The 7,902-nt window shown below is 38.4% G+C and overlaps 1 protein-coding gene across 3 annotated transcripts in view; it reads right to left on the bottom strand.

The window, feature by feature from the left end:
- Window positions 1–7,902, bottom strand: part of AOAH (acyloxyacyl hydrolase (neutrophil)) — a 221,139-nt gene that overhangs the window by 172,674 nt on the left and 40,563 nt on the right. The gene's annotated exons all lie outside the window — the stretch shown is intronic.

The raw sequence follows: 7,902 nt of genomic DNA, 5'->3' as shown, positions 1-7,902 counted from the left end.
GAAGCAGAAATATGCAAAATCTCCGGAAAGAGCCAGCTATCCCCAGTCAGCCATGATCAGATGGTAACCTGATTGTTACTGATACACCTGAAGAAAAATTTGGCATTTGCATATTGACAGTAACCTAGCTAAAGTAAAAATTATACTGTTAAACTCTGCCTGTGACAAGGAACATACAAGAGTATTTAATTTCTACAGATTAAAAGAGACTTGGAACAGCATAGGAAAAAAGAAAATGTGGCTATTCCAAAGGGCAAAAATGGTTAAAATAAGACCAATTAAGTAGTTATCATACATTGGGTGTATAGAGATGTTTGTGTAAATAAAATGTAGGACATTCCAATTTGTAAGTTACTTTCATGTTTACCATCACTTTCTTTCTCATAAGAATCTTATGAGGGAGTAATTATTTTTATCTTCATTCTGTAGATAAGAACATTAAGACTTAGAGAGCTTAAGATCACAAACATAGCAAGTAGTTCAACTGAGATTAAAATATTTTACTCCAAAAGGTGGTGTTATTTGTAGTATACATTTCAATGTGCTTAGGATATTTTATTTGATATTTTATTCTACCTCAAGTGTAGCAGGTATTGTTATACATTGTTATATGTATAATATGTACACATTATTTCATACAATATGTATATATTATATACAAACTTGAAGCACAGTATGACCAAGTGACCACATAATTTTTTTTTTTTTTTTGAGCCAGTCTTGATCTGTCGCCAGGCTGGAGTGCAGTGGTGCAATCTCAGTTCACTACAACCTCCACCTCCAGGGTTCAAGCGATTCTTCTGTTTCAGCCTCCTGAGTAGCTAGGACTACAGGCGTATGCCACCATGCCCAGCTACTTTTTGTATTTTTAGTAGAGACAGGGTTTCACCATGTTGGCCAGGATGGTCGCGATCTCTTGACCTTGTAATCCGCCCGCCTTGGCCTCCTAAAGTGTTGGGATTGCAGGCATGAGCCACCACGCCTGGCCAACCACACTATTTTACAAGTACATATTCTAGGATGCATTCAGACTTTCAGAATCTCCAGAGTAGGCACGAAATGCCTTCTTCCTTTTAAGACTACATGAGCTTTTAACAATTATATTCTACGGAGATAGGATTTCTGCATAGGTGACCCAAGAAAGTGAAGTTATAGCAAGACTCTCAGGGCTTATGGTTCTGTTGACCCCTGACTAGTGAGAATGATTCCATTAATCATTTTTTCATTAACAATTCTGAGATTCTTCCAAGGTGCTTCCTAACGAGAGCCAGAGGCAAAAGCAGTGGATGAAACTGAAGGTTGGAAATGCTTTGCACGATTAGGAAAAAACTGTCTTATAGGGCACAGGGAAAGGCAACATGATTTACTAAGAGATTATTCTCAAGAATGGTGCTTAGGTGATTTTCCTGCTAGAGCTTTGATTTTTGTACTTTTTTTTAGCTTTGGAGGTGAAAGTAATACTTCACTAAAAAATAATTTAAAAATAATTGTGTGTTTATGTGCTTAATTTCATATCCTTCTATCCCCCATTCACCTGGCCTACCAGATGGAAGGCAATGCAATTCTTGATCCCAGTAGGCACTGTGGGTCAGGCCTAGTACGTCTTCCAGGAGAAATCCTCAGCTAAGAGAATGTCTATTTTTGCCATCCCATACAACTCACATTACAATTCTGTTTCTGTGTCTTGTTTTTCTCATCCATAAAATGGAAGCAATACTGCCCATGGTGTCCTTTAACCTGAACTGAGTGTTCTATTTTCAGCTGGAGGTAGAACATGAATTGATAAAATGAAGATAACCCCCAACAACCTTCTTAATCCTTTAAAATTGCTCCAATTGAAAAGGCAACCCATCATTGAAAACCAAAATATCGACCTTGTTTCCCTTGGTGAAACACCAGCTTCCACTTCACCAGAATCTGACTTTCGGCCTCTCGCCTGATCTTATCAGGCTCTGACATTTCCTGTTCGAAGTCAGAAGAAGCTAAGATGGTACCTTGAACACCAGCAATCCTGTGTTGGGTTGTTTTATATTTTGCTAGTATATTAACAAGAGGGAATAATCTAGGAAATAGGATTTTTAGTCAGTCTTTCACCTTTGGATGACGCAACTTTGCCAAAAAAGAGAACATCTAACTCGAGGTTATACCTGCCAATGTTGTCTATCACACAGAAAGGCAACCAGTTAAAACAAGGCTTAATGATAACTGTGACTGCTCTTCACTGTTTTCCTTCCGTAAAATGGTAATAATATTTTTCTTCTTCTTCTGTAACTCAGAGATGTGAAAATACAAAGTAAAGCTTATAACAAATTGTGAATGCTCAACAGGAATAAAGAAATAAAATACAGAACTTATATGGTAAAGAAGTATAGAGTAATTAAGAGGCTTGACCTAGGCCTATATGCCTTAACATGTATAGATCTTAAAATCATGTTGTGTGAAAAACAAAAACTTGCTGAGCAACGCATACAGTAGACCACTGACGTCAAATTAAAGCCTTCGCAGGGGAGGAGTATGGAAAGATGGTGGTGGAGGCGGCAGAATTTTGAAATCTCTTTGAATCTCTACAAAAAAAAAGGAGTGCAATCCCAGCACTTTGGGAGGCCAAGGCGGGCAGATCACCTGAGGTCAGGAGTTCAAGATCAGACTGACCAACATGGCGAAGCCCCGTGTCTACTAAAAATGCAAAAATTAGCCAGGTGTCGTGATGGGTGCCTGTAATCCCAGCTACTCGGGAGGCTGAGGCAGGAGAATCGTTTGAACCCGGGAGGCAGAGGTTGCAGTAAGCCAGGGTATTGCACCACCGCACCTCAGCCTAGGTGACAGAGCAAGACTCTGCCTCCAAAAAAAAAAAAAAAAGAATAGCAAGACCGAAAACCCACAGAAAGCAGTTACCACAAACTGGGCATATCCATGAACCCCAATGTGCAATTAGGTGAGAATAAACCATTTTACAACCACAAGACCTATGGGCCATCAACTTCTGTAAGGGAGAAAGTAGAGGGAAGCAATGGATTACAGATGAAACTGAGAACAGGAGAATCCCCAGATAGCTGACAGGTGTTGGGTGGAAAGCATGGCGGGCCAATTAGAGAACAACCGCTGGACAGGGAGGGGTTTTGTGCAATCAATAGTTGGTGAATGCAAGGAGTTCAAGACTAGAGAGAATTAGGGACTAGAGTCATCTGGCACCCACAAGGGACCCACTGGAGCTCCCTTCCAGGGCAAGGCACACACTGAGGAGAAACTGCTGGGTATAGAGAAAGTCCAGATGAAAGTGAATAGGAAAACAGTCAGAAAATCTCAGAAAGCAAGCTGCCACAATTTTTTTTTAACACTACCCCAAAACAACAGAAGAAGGAGCTCTGTGCATTTAGAAAAACTACCCTGAACCACGTCTCTTTCTAAGGGTTTTTGAAAACTAATTTCACATAAAAATGAGCAACAGAAATGGATCTAGGTCAACTCCCATACAAAGTTATTATAAGAAGACAAAGATTAAGGAACAGAATAACATCCCTGCAGATAGTAAAAGCATGCCAGAAAGTCATGCCAAAAAAGGATTAAAACGTAACATATTATTTCTAAACATATTATTTTAAAATGAGCTAAGAGGCATTAATAAAATGATATAAGACATGAAAAAATAGCAAGAATAAGAATTAGAAAAACTCAGATATGGAATAAAAGAACTCAGGAAAAAATAAAACATGACATAAAGAATAAAGAAGTGAAATCTCAACTAGAATGAATACAAGAACAAGTGAAAACAGTAGATGAGGTCTTGAGTGAAATAGAAGGTGGACAGCAGGAACAATTTTAAGATAAAAAATAAATAAAGAGATTAAAATACATTCAAGAGATAGGCAAAATAGCAAAGACAGGCAAAGAAGATCCAAAATGTGGATGATAGAAATCCCAGAGGAAAGAAACAAAATCAAGGAAACCGAACAAACACTAAAACATTCCTAAAATCAAAAAATGTGTACTTGAAATCACATCGAGAGAGCGCACTGCATGGCTGACAACATCAATACACAGCAGCTGGCCAAGTTATCTTCTAGTTAGATGACTAAATTTTAGAGAAAAAAAATCCTCTGAACTTCAAAGTATAAACAGCAAATAACTTGGAAGGACAATGTAAATTAGATTATCAATAGGCTTTTGAATACTGTATTTAAGATGCTCAGGGAAAGACATTATGTGCCAAGGAGTTTTATATACAGAAAAGCCTTGACTTTCTTGTATAAAGGGCACAGACAGCCTGTTATCAACATGCAAGAATGCAAGTAATACTTGTTGCTATGAGCCCTTCTGGAGGAATGAACTTTAGACAACAATTCAACTAGAGAGACAACTCATATAAGGGCTGGTGGTGAACATTAATCATTAGGTGCTGATGCAGCTAAGACTAAATGAGGGTGAAAAGGGAACGGGTGTTATATGCAGTGGTTATATGCTCAGATAATGTAGGACAATGATTAAAAAGGGTAGAGAAATGGGAAAGGCAGATGCAAAAAAAAACAATTTTAACTGCTCATAAGAATTAGAAAATATATTAATGATAGTAGCATTAGAATTGATATTCTGAGACTGTTTTATGTGCAAGGAAGGATGGGTAAATGAGTAATGATTGGAGATTTAAATTCTAGTAATCCCTTTGTGCTTTACAATTGGGACTTTGTGTGGAAAGGAGATATAGATATAATACAGAAGACTTTAAGAAAAAATTTTGTGGTTCTGAACTTGAATTTGAAGTGTCAGTATGAATTCAGATATTTTATCTTAAAGTTGACATGTGTAAATGAATATACATAGGTTTCCTATTTCTGTCCACTGAAGACGCCTAGAAAGAATGGTCAACTCAAATTAGCCAGGCGTGGTGGCAGGCGCCTGTAATCCCAGCTACCCGGGAGGCTGAGACAGGAGAATCTCTTGAACAAGGGTGGCAGAGGTTGCAGTGAGCCAAGATTGAGTCACTGCACTCCAGCCTGGGCAACAGAGCAAGACTGTCTCAAAAAAAAAAAAAAAAAAAGAGTGGCCAATTCAGTAACAATAATGAACATTCCTAAGCATCTGGTTTATGGTCTTGAAACATTATTTCTCACTAAAAGAAACCAGGACTTTTAAGAGAAATGACTGATTTCAAGCCTCGGGCTTGATATGTACAAGATATGGCTGGAACACTTTGTCATACCAGTTAGTGAGGAAACTATTGAAGGTGACTGAGGCTCATGTGCAAAGGACTTGAGTCAGCTTGAAGGAGGTGCCACTGGTCAAAGCTCAATGGGATCATCTGCGCTTCATAAGGATAATAATTGCACTTGACTGAAACCCATCAGTATGCTTAAGTTCATAAGTTTATCATGATATTTTAAGGAAAAACTAATTGCTTGCTGTGAGATGATAACAGAAAACCAATGCATTACCTTGAAAACTGATACAAGAAAAGAATCAAACATTTATCCTGCCTTTCCTAGATGCCTTTCCACTAAGTACTGTGGGAAAAATGTCTCTAAAATATGATGTGAGAAAGTGTCCAATATTTGTCAATTAATAAGTAAGAAATAAATAATAGATTTGAATATCACAGTTTTAAAATCCCAATGAATTAATAGATCTCATCATTGAACATCGACAACTGCGACGATCACCAAAAGAGAGTCCTGGCACAGTGGCTCACAATGGACCTGTCATCTCAGTGCTTTGGGAGGCCAAGGTGGACAGATCACTTGAGGCCAGGAGTTAGTGACCAGCTTGGGCAACACAGAGAGACCCTGTCCCTCCAAAAAAATTTCAAATTAGCTGGTGTGATGGTGTATGCCTGTAGTCTCAGATCCTTGGGAAGCTGAAGCAGGAGGATCTCGATGAACTCAGGAGGTCAATGCTGCAGTGAGCACTCCAGCCTGGGCGACAGACTGAGACCTTGTCTAAAAAACAAAAAAGAAGGAGAAGAAAAAAAAAACACATAAAAGATAAAAGCACCTATGGCGGCCTCCTGATGAAAGAAAACAATATCATTTGTAGGCTTGTCAAAGGAATCAGATTGGAATAGGATCGAACCTCTGATCAAGCTGCCGATTTTCAGGAAATACAGAGCACAGAGAAACATACTTAATTATACTACAGGAATGCCATCAACACCATCCAGACTGTGGGAAACTCCACAGGTCAAGTTCCACAGCTAAGTGAGAAGAAAAAGGAAGGGGTGGAAAGGAAACTTACAGATTAAAATAAACTCAAAAGACACATCAAAATTGTAAATACTGGGCAAGGTTATGGTATCTAGGGATGCCCACTGAGTGACAAAGCTATAAAGAAATGCAATAAAATAATTTTACTTTAAAAATCAGCACCTTGAGCTTTTTGCAGGGGGAGGATGGGATGGGGCATGTGAATGGGACTTCAGAGGACGCCACTGATCTGTTCTTTCTTGACCCAGACTATGTTTACAAGGGCGTTCATCTTTCAGTAACCAATGAAGCTATACATTTGCTTCGCATGGTTTTCTACTTTTGTCTTGTTTTTACAAAGAAAAGCCAAAAAAATTACTGGCAGAACAATATTACACATTATTCATGAATCCATACAAGTGAATGTGTAAATACAAAATCTGACAAGAATGATACCCATTTAGTTCACTTGAAGGGGTTCCTGCTAGGGAGGTGGGGCAGGGGAGAATGGAACTGGAGGAAGGGAAAGCTGAAGCGTTCCAAGTATAGGTGCCATGTTTTAACTTCGCAAAAGAAAGATGTAATTATGATGTGAATATGTTAAAATATTAACGGTCCATTTGGGACATTCTAAATACATGTGTTTGTGTATTATCCTCTCCCAGTCTTTGTTTTTGAATTCTAAACATTTTAGCCTGTGAATGCATATTATGACTAAAGGCAATAACTTCTCTGAAAAGACTTTGATGTTATTGGCACAGCATACTGTGTCAATCAAAGATACAATTGCCATTATTCCAGCTACCTGACTTAACAGAAAAAATAATGTAGGCACCTTAGATGAATTAGTTCCCATTAAGTGAATAAAAATTTGACTCTCAAAAAAGTTTATTCATTATGACTGTTTGAGTAACAGTATTCTATAATGGAAATATGATTAATATTTTATTTCTACTAATATTGAAAAACAAATATGCAACTTGCTTGAACTCAATCAGTTTCTTCCTTTGGTGGGTGGATAAGGTACTTTATTGAGATCCAGTTTAAATTAATGAAATGTTCTAGATTATTTTCCCATTTGAAATTTTGAGATCAGTTGTTCTCCCCACCCAAAGCTCTGTGTTGGTAGGGCTAGGTGTACATCTGGGAATGTGAATGTTGGTCAAGTTAACATAAAATTATTTATTCATTATTTTGACTTCTTAGTACTTAAGGCAATGATCAGTAGGTAAGCAAATTATTAGTAATGTGGCACATCAAACAACAATTGGCCATTCAACAGTTTGCTCCCTAAGGGTCCACAGCAATTTCATTGTGCCATGATGGAAAATGAATGTCAGGGAGAAGTTGTCTAGATCATTTTTTTTGTTTGTTTTAATTTCTATGAGCCCCATAAGAATATCAACCTACAGAAGTAGCATAATCAGATTCTTCTCTGTCAGCATGGGCAGGAAGTAAAGGCAGTGATGATGACTCAGGAGTGAGAGGACAAGCAGACCCCCAGCAGCATGACCCGTCCCATATTTACCAGGCAGGTAGCTGCAAAGTCTCTCCATTGAGGCATGGACCGTCGAGTTGTGAACTTGAGCAAGCTGTTCAATCACAGACACCACCAGCACACACCCTGCCAGGGAGGACAAGAACATGTCATTAGTGTCCTACAGAAAACTGAACTGGAGAGACAGGAGAAAGAAAGGGTGTGTGTGTGTGTGTGTGTGTGTGTGTGTGT

This window comes from Mandrillus leucophaeus, unplaced genomic scaffold (genome assembly GCF_000951045.1).
Source record: "Mandrillus leucophaeus isolate KB7577 unplaced genomic scaffold, Mleu.le_1.0 Scaffold100, whole genome shotgun sequence".
NCBI classification, from domain to species: Eukaryota; Metazoa; Chordata; class Mammalia; order Primates; family Cercopithecidae; genus Mandrillus; species Mandrillus leucophaeus.
Note: the sequence above shows the minus strand (reverse complement) of the source record. Positions and strands in the feature narration are given on the sequence as shown.